Raw genomic sequence first — 12,949 nt, 5'->3', positions numbered from 1 at the left:
CTTAGTGAGAAGAGTCACTTACAGCACTTGGCTTAGTTTAAAGCTCTAGATGCACAGTTTTCCAGTGAGACTAAGTGATTTAATTCCCGTGGGTGGCTTTTTTTAATGCCAGTTGTGTTCATGAGTCCCTTAAACTGGTTGGAAAATATCACCCAGAGCACTATAAAGTGTTAACTAATTAGTGGCCTGTACTGAAAGTCCTTCACGGATTACATTACCATTAGTTTCATGGGACTTTGCACTTCGTACAGTGATCTTTCAAAACAACAGGCCTGAGCAGCTGACTTTTTACAACACTTTTACAGAGGGGTCAGCTTCGAACTCAGCATTTAAGGATAGATGAGGCCGATGCAGAAGTGCTGACTATCAGCAAAATGTTAACCACAACACAGCCTAGCCTCTGGCTTGCCTGCCTAGAAGGCTGCCAGCTGCCGTTGGTGTCATGTCCCCTTCCCTAAGGTGGTTTATATCAGCAAAATGAGTTGGTGTTTTAACTTGTGCTGTATCAACAGTTGGGAAAGATGATGCTCTCTGTAATAGGTGAAGTGTTGAGATAAACGCTGTTGTCAATCCAATAGTCCTTATCATTGTATCAAGCTGTGTTTTCTGAACCAGGTTTACATGTGTAACGTTTTGTGTTGCTGCTTGTTATTTAAGCTGACTAATGTATCTCCCACTTGGTTTTTGACATTCATTTTGATTTGTTACTGATTATGTCTTTGTATCGAGCCTACTACGCTTTGTAGTTGCATGTAGTGTGGGGCTGTTGCAATACTAATTCATACACGTAAGGGGGCAGATTTGAGATTGTTCTGAAACAGAAATTGATTTTCTTTGTGTAAAGAATTGCTTCAGGATAATCTTTAGAAGAGACAGTAATGTTTGTACTAACTGTCCAAGAATGTTCTCTTGAACATGAATAACCACTGGTTGAGCCGAATGAGTTTTAATAATGGGTTTCCTGTGGACATGTCTAGTAGACTTTCTCTTCTCTAAAGACTGCACATTCTTTTTAGAGAGGTGATATTTTCCCCTTGCCCTGAGATTTATTTTGTGTGGGGGTGGTTTGTTTGTTGTAATAGCTGGAAATGGCTATAATGCTTTAATAAAACTTCATTATTACTCTGTTTAAAACTTGAAAACAGACTTCAGGTGTATTTATACTTCTCCTGTGGAAAGAGATTAGAGGCTCGTGTCTGAACTCTCCTCCCTTTCTCATCATTCTAGCTCAAATGTCTTCCTTGGCCTGCGAGCAGCTGCCTTTCCCTGCCAGCCTCCATAAAATTATCCCTGGAGGCAGCAGTGCCTTGTCTACTGCAGTAACTACATTTTCCCTGATTTCTTAATCCTTCATATGTATTGTTTTGTCTGAGTTTCAAGCTCTTCCTCTCCTTGCAGGCCTTTCTTTACTCTGTTCCTTATCTGCTACTGCCTCTAAAACCTCTATGGTCAGATAGCCAAATAACATCTGAGACTGTCATCCCCATAAAGAGAATTTAGCTTCTAGCCTGAGGTCTAACCTGATCTCTCCCACCATCCATGTGCAAACTGAGCTAAAATGGCCAGATTAGAAGAATGGAAGGTATCTTAAACTGAAAATTGTCATCTAGGATGTGAACCAAGTAATTTGAGAGCCAATACTCCTAATGCTTTCCTACCAGCAGGAGAGAGCAGAGGGTCTCAGCAGGAAGCATCATGAGATATGTCCTAAACGCAAATGGGCATGGAGGACCAAGAAACATTGTGGTTTTATGTTGAGGTTCTGTGACTGCAGGCGTAGGTCAGACACAGGGACCAACTTCAGTTGGGACCCACTACTGAAGTTCTCATGGAAAGGGCAAAGCTGAAATGCTGCATGAAAAGGGAACCCATCAAGGAGTCTGAAGCCTCCAAGCTCACAGGGGAAAGGAGGTAGTTCAAGATTAAAACAGTGTGAAGAAAGGTAGTCACAGTGCAATGAAACAGTTATCTTGCCCAAGCACAGAAGGTGCACTAGTTAGTGCCTTAAATGAATTTAATAAAACAGTGCAAACCCTGTTTGAGAAAATGAGTTCTCCTGGGGTGATTACTGGCCTGTGTCAACTTAGCACAGGTCGATTTGTTACTGGCTTGCAGAGCTGCCTGGGATATCAGCACTAAATGTGTTTACTTATTTTTACATTTAGTAAGAAAAGAATGAAAGGGACTATGCGTTCGAAAAGTAAAAGCATTAAACAATCTCTTCTGTAAGAGCAAAGTACACCTTCAAGTCCTTGTAATGTTTAAATATTTAAAATATGAAGTCACCCAGTGCTGCCTTACCACCCACCTACTAAGGCCTGTTTCTCTTCCGATCTTACCCTTAAATTGTATAGACATTACATTATACAGCTCCACCCTGCAGCCATTTCCTGCCTAGCTCCTTAGTCCTTGGTATTTTCTGATTATTTTTTTCTCTTGTCTCCTTTTCTGTTTTTCCTGTGACTCCATTTTTTTTTATCCATGGTTCCTAGACTGCTTCTGCTGGCTTACTCTGCTCTGCTCAAATCCAGCCCTGCCCCTGTTTCTTTTTTCCTGTGTGGGATAAGTGCTAATCTCCTTCAGCCTGCAAAGCAATGCAGGGCATCTTTTTATAGCCCTGCCAAAGATGAGAAGGAGGTGAACTTTCTTAAGAACATAAGAACTGGTTCAGAACAAGGGTGTCTCTGACCCAATGCGCTGTTTCCAACGCTGATTTGGGCACTAAGAACAACACTGACATTTATGATGCTCCTTTCTCCTGTACCATCTGAGTCTCCACCAGTTTTCAAGTTGTCTGCTTAGTGGCCCCCAGTAAATCTCTTCCAAGGCTTTGTCTAGTCTTGTCTTGATCCCACATGGACCTTGCATCCTTGCAGCTTTTTGGCAAGGAGTCCTGCAGGTCAGTTGTTTACCTGGGGTGTTCCCAGTGGGGCTGTGGCCAGGAAAGCCTCTCCTCTACTGAAATGGGCAGGAAAAGGGATGTGACCTGCCCCCACTCCAGTCAAGCTGTACTTTATGGCTTCTGCAGAACTGCCCTGAGCAGTAGGAAAAAGGCTGGTTTAGATTATTTCATGCTGAAGCCATTCTGTGGCTTAGTTTGTTTTCATTGTGAATCATAAGTAATTACGAACACATTATTCTAGTGCTGATGAGTCCCCACACTGGTGCTATATAGCAAAGGGCAAGATGGCTTCCTTTTAAATACACACGTGGCAGTACCACTGCTGTTACAAATCCCCCACCTCCTCCAGTTTTAAGAGAGCCCTGAGCTGCAGTAGAGTCCTGTAGAATAGAAAAAAGCTATGCTTAGTACAAGCAAGCAACGACATTTCAGCTGTTCTTTAATAGCTTTTTACATGCATGTGTTCAGCCTCAGCAGATGATGACTGTCTTTCACTGATCCTAACTAAACTCTTGCTTGGACTATTTCATGTTTGCTGCCGGTTGCAAGGATGGCTGTGGACTCACAGTGCTTCAGCTGGTCAGTGGTAACTTGTTACACACCATGTTAAGTTGCTGTTCCAGCCCTTGAGCACCACAACTGGCATAACTGCATTCATACCAGGCGCTGCAGTGACAGTTTGCATAAAAAAAGAAAAATATACAGCTGAAGTGACTGTTTGCATAGCTGCTTAGAGTTAAAAAAGAAAAGTTTGTGCCTGTCAGCACTAAAATGTATGCTTTCCTGACTGTTCTCTTGTGATAACTTCTAATATTTATTGGATTAAGCTTGGTTCCCACAAGAACTCAAAATAGTTGTCTGGATTTGAACCGGCGCAGTCTTCCTTGGCTGGCATGGCTGCTGGGTGGTGGAACTCGCTCCCATGGCTTCTGGGCACTTGGAATTCCTCGGTCCTGACCACTCTCCCCCGAGAGTGTTCAAAATAGGTATCACAGGGGAAGGGGCTCACAGGGGTGACTCTGAAGTGGAAACAGTTCTTTTTAAAGTACAACTAGTTTCAGCTGAACTTGGAGCCTTTTGCTCCCTGCCTGGAAATGTTTGAAAAGTTTAAAGTTCACTTGCAGCCCTTAAGAGCCTGGTTTTGTGGGAATTAAAGTCAGGTAAAGTTAATCTGAAAGGGTCGGTGATTCATTAAAGCAACCAGGGACAGTGGCCTTCACTTTGGTATGTAAAACCACTGTGAAGATGGCATTGTCTTCAAGTCTAGTTTCTCTGAGACAGTGCTTTCCTGTAAGCATAGCTATCGTTTACATTTGCTTCCTCTCTTTCCTCATTGAATGAGGTCCAGATACCTAAACATTTATTCGTGACATTTTTTGTGCATGTGAATTATCACCTGCTCACATTAACATTTCTCTATTAAGAAGTCAGCTTTATTTTTTAATTATGGTGGTTTCTCTGGAAGACAGCTCATTTCTGACCTTAGGACCAAAATTGCTGAATAGGATGTGAACTATTTAGAATAAAGCCTGACTAAATATTTCCCTAAACCTTTAGAGATACCTGCTATCAACTGTAGAGTTAGAATGACATGATCCAGTGAGTCAACAATGTATTTATGAATGTTGTGTCTGAGCTCTAAGTAGAAATTTTGTCAGCTGGTATCCCTTAAACATTGCACGGAAGATTCATTTCACCTAATATTGGTCACCTAAAAGCTGATTGCTTAAATCTGAGCCACACACAAGGTTCCTTTATAGCTGATGCAGATAGAGAGGCGCCTCGAGGGCATAGCCAAGCCAGCTTAAAATGCCTGGCTGGAGCTGTCAGCCTTTCTCCAGGAGTGACAGGGGAGCCTGGACAACTGCCTCCCTGTCTGGGGGAGGATGACAGATGAGATGAGACCTGGCCTGGCTACACACTCCGCAGGAAAAGCGGAGCCGAGGTTTGGCATGTGGTGTTGGTGCAGTTTTATTTCTGTTCCTGGTTTTTAATTGTTAGGATTATCTTCTAGTCCATCATTCATGCAAAAAGTTGTGCACGGCTCACAGACCTGATTGACAATGGCCTGATGCATGAAACTCAGCGGCTCAAGAGCTGGGGCTGCATTAGCTCTGCCGCCCAGAGCTGTGCTCTTCTGCCAGGGATGATCCTGCAGCAGTGAGAGCGCTTGCACGGTTGCTGACAAGCAAAATATTTTGTCAGCAGCTGCACTGCTTCTGCCTACAGCCCTCCTTCCACTTCAGCATTTACATCATATCTCTGGAAATGAGAGTACCAATAGCTCTGTGAAGTGGGCAGAATTACTTACACACAGCATGTGCTTAATCATGTATCAGATGATGTTAGTTGTGTCAGCAGCTTTCATTTTTCTCTTAATAAAGTTTTTTTCTCTTTCTAGTGATGGATTATTGCCATAATCCTCTTTTACACATTTGCAGGCAAGAGTACCTGCCTGCAGAACTGGAGCTCTCTTTGTACAGCTCTGCCCCTGCGTACCATAAAGCTGTGTGGAGGAGTCTGTTCTTGCTCATCCTCCAAAGCAAAGCATGGATGGAGGCAAGGGCAAATGCCCCAATGAGGGAACAGTTGGGAGAAGCTCTGGGGTGTCACTGGCATGAAAACATTAATGCTGGTAAGTCTGTAGGGACACCAGCTCCCTCCTGTGCCCTGTAAGAGGGATCATACTTCTGGAGCACCACAGTTTCAGCTCATGCCTCGTGGGGCTTCTGTCCTCTCAGCCTGGGCATGGCCTGGACTCATGGATTCCTCAAGGCACCCAGGTTTTCTTTGCTTCCTCAGCAGTAAGGTTCCCTGGGATGTTCACAGTGTTCCCGTCACCTCCTCACCATGCTTGCAGGTGCATTTAGGGACAACCGTCAGCCACGATGGCAGTTGAAGATGGTCTTTGCAGCTGCAGAGTTGTCTTGGGAGGCCAGCTCACAAGCAGAACAAAGGTTTTCCTACCCAGGCTTGTGTTTGCTACCTTTCGGTTTGGCCAGTACAAATGTTTGCACAGTCATGTTGTAAACTAAATCACTGAAGGTGTTCTTACAAATAATCTTCACAAAAGACTATTGTTATCTGTTTCATATCAGTTCTTGGTTGATGATGTATTGCAGTGTGTCATTCAGCCAGAAGCCTTTGAAAAATGCCACTGTGTGCTAAGCATAAAGGTTGAAGTAACTTGAACAGTTGGAAAAGGGTTGGGGTGGGGAAAGAGAGGTGACTAGACCATGTGCTACTGGAAAGTCTGTCTGTCTTCTGCAGAAAGCTCTGGCTGCCAGCCTTCAGTGTTTACTGAATTTGGCTTAGAGCAGATACCCGGTTGGGGAGGGAAGTGTGAAGGCAAGCTGGAAGGAAGATGCTTGGGTCATAAGGGAAGTCTGTGGTGAAAAGATATCACTTCAATCCTCAGATGAAACTAGAAGTTGTGCTGGCTGTGCAGAGTGTGTTAATGTGCAGCTCTGGAGGTGCGTGATTATTTAAGGATATCAGTGTACGTTTAATCTCCTTGGGGCTTATCTGCTGTTGATTGCTTCTTCAGACAAATAGCTATAATATTCCACCAATACCTATGAGGAGCAAACACTTCTAAAATGGAAAATCACTCTTCCCTTTCAGTCCGCATTGAACTTCATAAAACTATTTAAACAAAAATTTAATGTTCTTTCTATAATTTAAACCTGCCCAGAGTGTCTGAAGGCGCTTCCTTTTAGAAGCAGAGGTTGTTCCAACATGAAAGAACAAAATAATAGCTATTCCAGAGTGTCTGAAAAGTACAAGAAGTTCTCAGCTCAGCAGTAGCACTGCTCAGCCCTGTCCAAGAGGTAGATGGATTGAAGCGTCTTTGATTGCCGTTTAACTCCATTGCCGTGGGTTTTCATGGCTTTACTATTTGAAAGCTGAGACTGCTGGAATTACTAATTGCACCAGTGTTGCAAACCGTGATGCTGCTGCTGCCAGAAAGTTATTGCAGCTTTCTAAACCACATTTCCAGAGAGCAACCCGTCATTCTTTTGCTCTCTATATAATTACGACTGTTAAGTAACCCGCTTCCTTTTGTGTGCTACTGGCAGCGATAGCATTAATGAGCTAGTATTAATGACAGAGAAGCAGTCTGCAAACTTGAACTCCATGTGGAGTTCACCAGCACCATTTTCTTCTCAGCCATTGAAGTACTGAGTTGTTCTGTCTTGCTTTTAGATATTTAAAATGTCTGTCAATAGGTTTTTCTTCAAGTAAGGCTTTTACCTTGGAGCTTTTCAAGATAAGGGACCATGACAAGCACTGCTGTAAGTGCCCTTAGTCAGAGTTTGTTTGCACAGTGCTTGGGAGGCCTCTTATACTGGCCAAGGCCTCTGGATATTGTTGAAGTGGAAATATTAACTACAGTTAGGTTGGAAATCCGGAGGCTCTTTTTTCCCCCACTGCAGAAGAGCTTTAAATTAAAATTTGAAAGTTTCTTTGTGGAGCTCTTCTGTTCTTCTTGTTCAAAACAGGATTCACCAGTGTGGCTTGCTTGTTTGAGGAAAGACTTTTAATCTGTTCATGTTGCTGTAATATTCACCATCTTAGTACTTAACTGGTGCAAGTGGTTTACATTTAAGAACAGCTTGCTCTGAAAACAAAAAAAAAAAAAGGGGGGGTTGGAAGTCAGAGGGGAAGGAAACACAGACTTGCTGCCCAGTCTGAAGAATGTATTTTGGAACTTTAAAAAGTTAAGAGAGCTGCCAGATCAAAGCATTTCTGCAGTTTCCTGGATAAGTCATCAAAAATAAATAAAAAAAGAGTGCAGACTGTCGAATGATGCTGACTAGGCGGTGCGGATTTACAGTAAAAAGGGAGAAAAATGTTTCAAATAACATTAATGGGAAGTTGCTCTAGCCTGATGAGTGAAGTTCTTCTGTGCTTTATCCTCTAGTCTGACTAATGGGAATCTATTCCAGCACACCCTTTGTGGATGTCTTTTTGGTTTTTGTTGACCCCAAAAATATCATTTATGGAGGTTTTTTCCTCCTCCTTCCTCAAAAAAAAAAAAAGCAAAAATCAATTAAAAATAAAACCCTGTCTCTGGAGAAGACAAGCAATAAAAAAGATGTTGAAGAAGCAACACATTACTTGATAGAAACATTTGGGGTTTGATTAATTGATTTAAGTTTAGGTGTGTTTTTTTCACTGCTGTTTACCCTTCCCTTCTGAACTTCAAAATGGCTCCAGCGCTGAAGAGAATCATCAAGTCTGAAATTAAATTCTGAGGACAAATTTGGCCAAGTGCTCACTGCCATTGCTACATCCATACGGTGCTGTGCTCACGAGAGGATCCTGATGTTTATTCAAGGAAGGCGGTGAACAATGACTATTTCCTTAGTCTGGCTTCAGTGTGAAACAATTGAGCCTGTGCACTTGCCTTTATCAATATGTTATCTACTAAATTGCCCAAACTTCCTCTATTAAGATTATTGGGGCCCAATCTCCTTCCCCGCTATGTTGCTGAACAGGTCTTGTGTTCAGGGCTTCCCCTGCCTCTCTCAATGTTGGTAGCTGGTTTTCTAAACTTGTTTGAAGGTCAACTTGAAGATACAAATGACACATACTCTTTTAAGGTTAAAAATATTTCATAGTTAATCTCTCCATGGAGCATCAGCGTGGCAATCTCTGTTTTAACAGGCTCTGGAAGGATTTATTCTTGGCAATACTGGCAGTATCATCATTTGCTGGTAAGCAGCCTGGAACATTCATTTCTTGAAGCAAACAGAGGGTACCAAAACAGAAGTGTTTGTCCTTTCTGTACAGTCTCAAAAAGATTGTCCTTCCTCTGCTCTTAGTTTGGAGAGATTTGCTTTGCCAGCATGTTGCCGCAACATTTTAAATCTCGAAAATTATTTTTGTGGGTTCGTGTAATTGTCTTCATAACCCCAAAGTTCTTAATCACTTTGAAATAGGTTTCAAAGTTACATGAATCAGCCAGCTATAATTAACACTTTCTGCTTGTCTTGAGCCTGGTAAGATAAGGAAAGAGTCTGTATCTGCTCATCCTGTCTTAAACAAGGAAATTATGCTGGAGACAATCTATCAAGAAGAATCTTTTTTGAAGGAAGTGACTGATAACTTTAGTCTTTTCATTTGGGTGACAGAGCAGGGATGTCTATGGCAGTCCCTACAATAGAGCTGGGCTCTTGCAACAGCTTTGTGGTAAACGCAGCAATTAACTATATCCAACTGCTGGCACCAGCACAATATTTTATCCTGCTATCTACAGGTACTAAAATATTACATCCAGACCACTCTGCACTTGTTTCAATTAATCATAGTGTTTTGAGCAATGACCAACAGCGCAGTGCTCCGTCACGCAGCTCTGCTTTTTCTCGTATTGTGAGACGCGTTAGGTAAAACTTGCAGGTTTGCTCTTACAGTCGTCACTGACCTTTAATTCACCAGCGTTGTCTTCAGATTCTTGACAGCCCTTGCAAGGGATGCCCATCTGAGCACTGTAATCATGAGTCATCCATTTGCACGTAATACTCATGGTAGTCATGCCGGTGACTAAATTTGGCTCTGTAGTTTTGAAGAGCTTTGCAGAGCTACAGACAGAGCAAAAAATCGAGCAATTCTGCAGGCAATCACCCAATGATCTTTGGTTAAATCCTACCTCATCAGGGCTCAGTTAGCAAGCAGTGACTGGAGAGGGGAACACCAGGAGATGTGATGAAGCTTTGAGATGGCAGAGGCTGCTTTCCTAAAGGTCTTTTTTCCACTTAGCACAAGGGTCTGCTTCCCTCAATGTCTGTCCATTTGCCACTCCTGACAGTTCCTGGCAGATCTCAGTTCCCCATGCTTGGCCAAAGACTTGAAAAAGGAAGGAGGATCAGTAAGATCTCTTTACACCACAAAAAGTTCATTCCTGTTAACAAAAGATGGTCAGGAAATGTCAGTGATACAGAGATCTAGAACAGATAAGAGAATTTCTACTCCCAGAACACTGCTGATGTTGGTGGCATGTGAGAAGGAGCAGTTTCTGATTTCTACTGTGCCTTCTTGTCTTGATTGAGTCCTCCTACTAGACCATTGAAGAGGAGGAAGGAACAGCCAGTCTGTGACAGGCTCTGTTGTCACAGAGTTGTGTTGGGTGTTTGGAGGACTGAAGGGAACTTTTTGACTGGGGCAGATATTTCTATATTACGTGTCTTTTGTGGGAGGTATTAGCTGCATTTCTCCCCACAGCTGAGTGACCAAGGGGGAAAGTTTAGATGATGGAGAGAAATTTCTCCATCTCAGACTCCAACTCTTATGGACAACTGGAAACAAAGCTGCCTGTAGATTTTTGAACCTTAATCGTATTGTAATCCACCACTCCTACAATTCATTTTAAAATGCTATGGTTTCCAAGTTAATGTCTCTCATATGTGATCATTTCTCCTTTTCATGAAAGAATAGTGGCTCTGTAGTCTGGATATTGAGCAGTAGCAGTAGAGAGGTTAGTACCTGTGTGATCATCTCTGCAGGTTGTGTTTTGAAAGACATCATCAGGCAGGTTCCCAGGAGAGACCAAGAAAAGCCTTTTTCAGGGACAGTGGGGAGGGCACAGTGGGAAGCAACTTCTGCATTTAACTGTGAGTCCCACCCCAGCTTGAACAGAGGGGTGTCTGAAATACTGTATAGGAAGTCCCGTGAGGTACATTGCCTTATAGTACGCATGCCAAAATAAAATACTGCTTTGGATTAAAACCTTATTATAATGCTGGTACTATAGGAATGAAACATGTTGGGCAGTACCATCCAGTTCCAATCCCCCTGCCATGGGCAGGGACACCCTCCACTAGCCCAGGTTGCCCAAAGCCCCATCCAACCTGGCCTTGAACACTGCCAGGGAGCCAGGGGCAGCCACAGCTTCTCTGGGCAACCTCTGCCTCACCACCCTCACAGGGAAGAAGTTCTTCCTCAGATCTCATCTCCATCTCCCCTCCTGCAGCTTCAGGCCATTCCCCCATGTCCTGTCACTCCCTGCCCTTGTCACCAGCCCCTCTCCAGCTTTCCTGTAGCCCCTTTAGGGACTGGAAGGGGCTCTAAGGTCTCCCCGGAGCCTTCTCTTCTCCAGGCTGAACAACCCCAACTCTCTCAGCCTGTCTCCACAGCAGAGGTGCTCCAGCCCTCAGATCATCTCTGTGGCCTCCTCTGGACTCTCTCCAACAGCTACATGTCTGTCTTGTCCTGGAGACCCCAGAGCTGGACGCAGTACTGTAGGGGGATCTCACCAGAGTAGAGGGGCAGAATCCCTTCCCTCGACCTGCTGGTCACGCTGCTGTTGATGCTGCCCAGGACACGGTTGGCTTTCTGGACTACAAGCGCGCATTGCTGGATCAAGTTGATCTTCTTGTCCGCCAACACCCCCAAGTCCTTCTCCTCAGGGCTGCTCTCAATCCATTCTCCACCCAGCCTTGTAGTTGCGCTTGGGATTGCGCCGTATGCAGGGCCTTGCACTTGGTTGTGTTGAACTTCATGTGGTTTGCACAGGCCCACCTCTCAAGCCTGTCCAGGTCCCTCTGGATGGCATCCCTTCCCTCCAGTCTGTTGACCGCTCCACACAGCTTGGTGTCATTGGCAAACTTGCTGAGGGTGCACTCAACTATTGAGCAATATCTTTAAATTTGAGCTTTATGAAAGCCTGCTGTAGCCAAACTTACTTGATTATGCCCCATAAAATCTCCATTTGGTTGGAAGCTGAGTGCACTAGTACAAATGGGCCCAACTCCTGCTTGTTCTCAATGGCAGCTTTGTACCCACAGTCCCATGGCTCCCCACAGGCAGGAGGGCACAACTCAGGGTGCACCCAGGACCCCAGGCAACACAGCTGGGGCAGCTACAAGTAGCCCACATCCATACTGGGATGACTGGGAGTTACTCTGAACAATTTGCAAGCCTCATGTGGCTTCCAGGCCACAATTTGGCTGCCTCTGGTGTCGGAGATTAAGATTCATGGGCTGAAATTGTGTTCTTGCTTCCCAGCGTGAAAGCTCCTGCCTGCCTTAGAGACTGAGGTTTAGTCCCTTCTGGTTGCTCTTTATAGCTGCACAGGGCACAGTTTGCAGACCATTAATTATCTCTTTGCTCTTCTATCTGTAGTCAAGGAAGGTTTAATCAAACTCATAAATCTTGGTCTGGGCAACCTCGCAGGTTAGATGTGGGGATTGAACAGTAAGGATTTTTCTTTCTCATGAGAAAAAATGACTCTCTTTTAGATTTCAAAGAAATCCGATGCTCATTCCCAGATTTTCTTCCCGAGCGGTATGTACTCTTACAAATCCCAAAGAATGTTCCCTTCCAGAAGTTTCTTCTCCATCTAGCAATCAGTGTACTGGTATGCAACTCTTGGAAATGCCACTTTCCTTTCTGGAGCTGTGTCACAGACATAGTGATTGTATTAAAAGGTTTTGGCTGATCCTTAAGGTACCTGAAGGTCGTGTGGTCTGAGGAAAAGTTTCCTCTGGTTTTACATAAGTCTTAATTCGTGCATATGGTAGTTTGAACAAGCTTATTTTTTATATTTATATATTTTATAAATTTTAGGTATTTATTTTAGATATCTATATATTTAGACATCTAAATATATGTGCATATATAATATACATATTTACTATTCTAACCAGTTTGGAGCCCATGATGTTGTTTCTGCTTCCTAGTTTTCCACTGCAGATGCTTATTGCTTAGCATTTGCACTGCTTATGTGGCAGCTGCCTTGCTCAAACCCTTGGAGCAGGTGAAATGCTCCCTAAACAGGTCCCGAAGGCATTTCAGCCACCCCAGAAGCTGCACAGAAGTGTTGCTCCTGTTCTGTGTGACCTACTGAGGTGGCCGAACAGCTGTCACCCTCTGTCCAGATCAAAATATATCATTTTCTGCTAAAGGCTGCTTCCACCTTTTATGTGTGGCAGAAATGTTCCTTCACCATGAGTGGAGAGTGAAGAGAAGGTGCCCTTCTTGCACGTAGTGGTTTTGTCTTTTTGGTACCAGGTGCCAGATAACAGTTTTGGGTCATCTGCTTGGGTC

The sequence above is a fragment of the Grus americana genome, chromosome 1 (assembly GCF_028858705.1).
Source record: "Grus americana isolate bGruAme1 chromosome 1, bGruAme1.mat, whole genome shotgun sequence".
Classification (NCBI taxonomy): Eukaryota; Metazoa; Chordata; class Aves; order Gruiformes; family Gruidae; genus Grus; species Grus americana.
The sequence above is the reverse complement of the archived record's forward strand: the minus strand, read 5'-3'. Positions refer to the sequence as shown.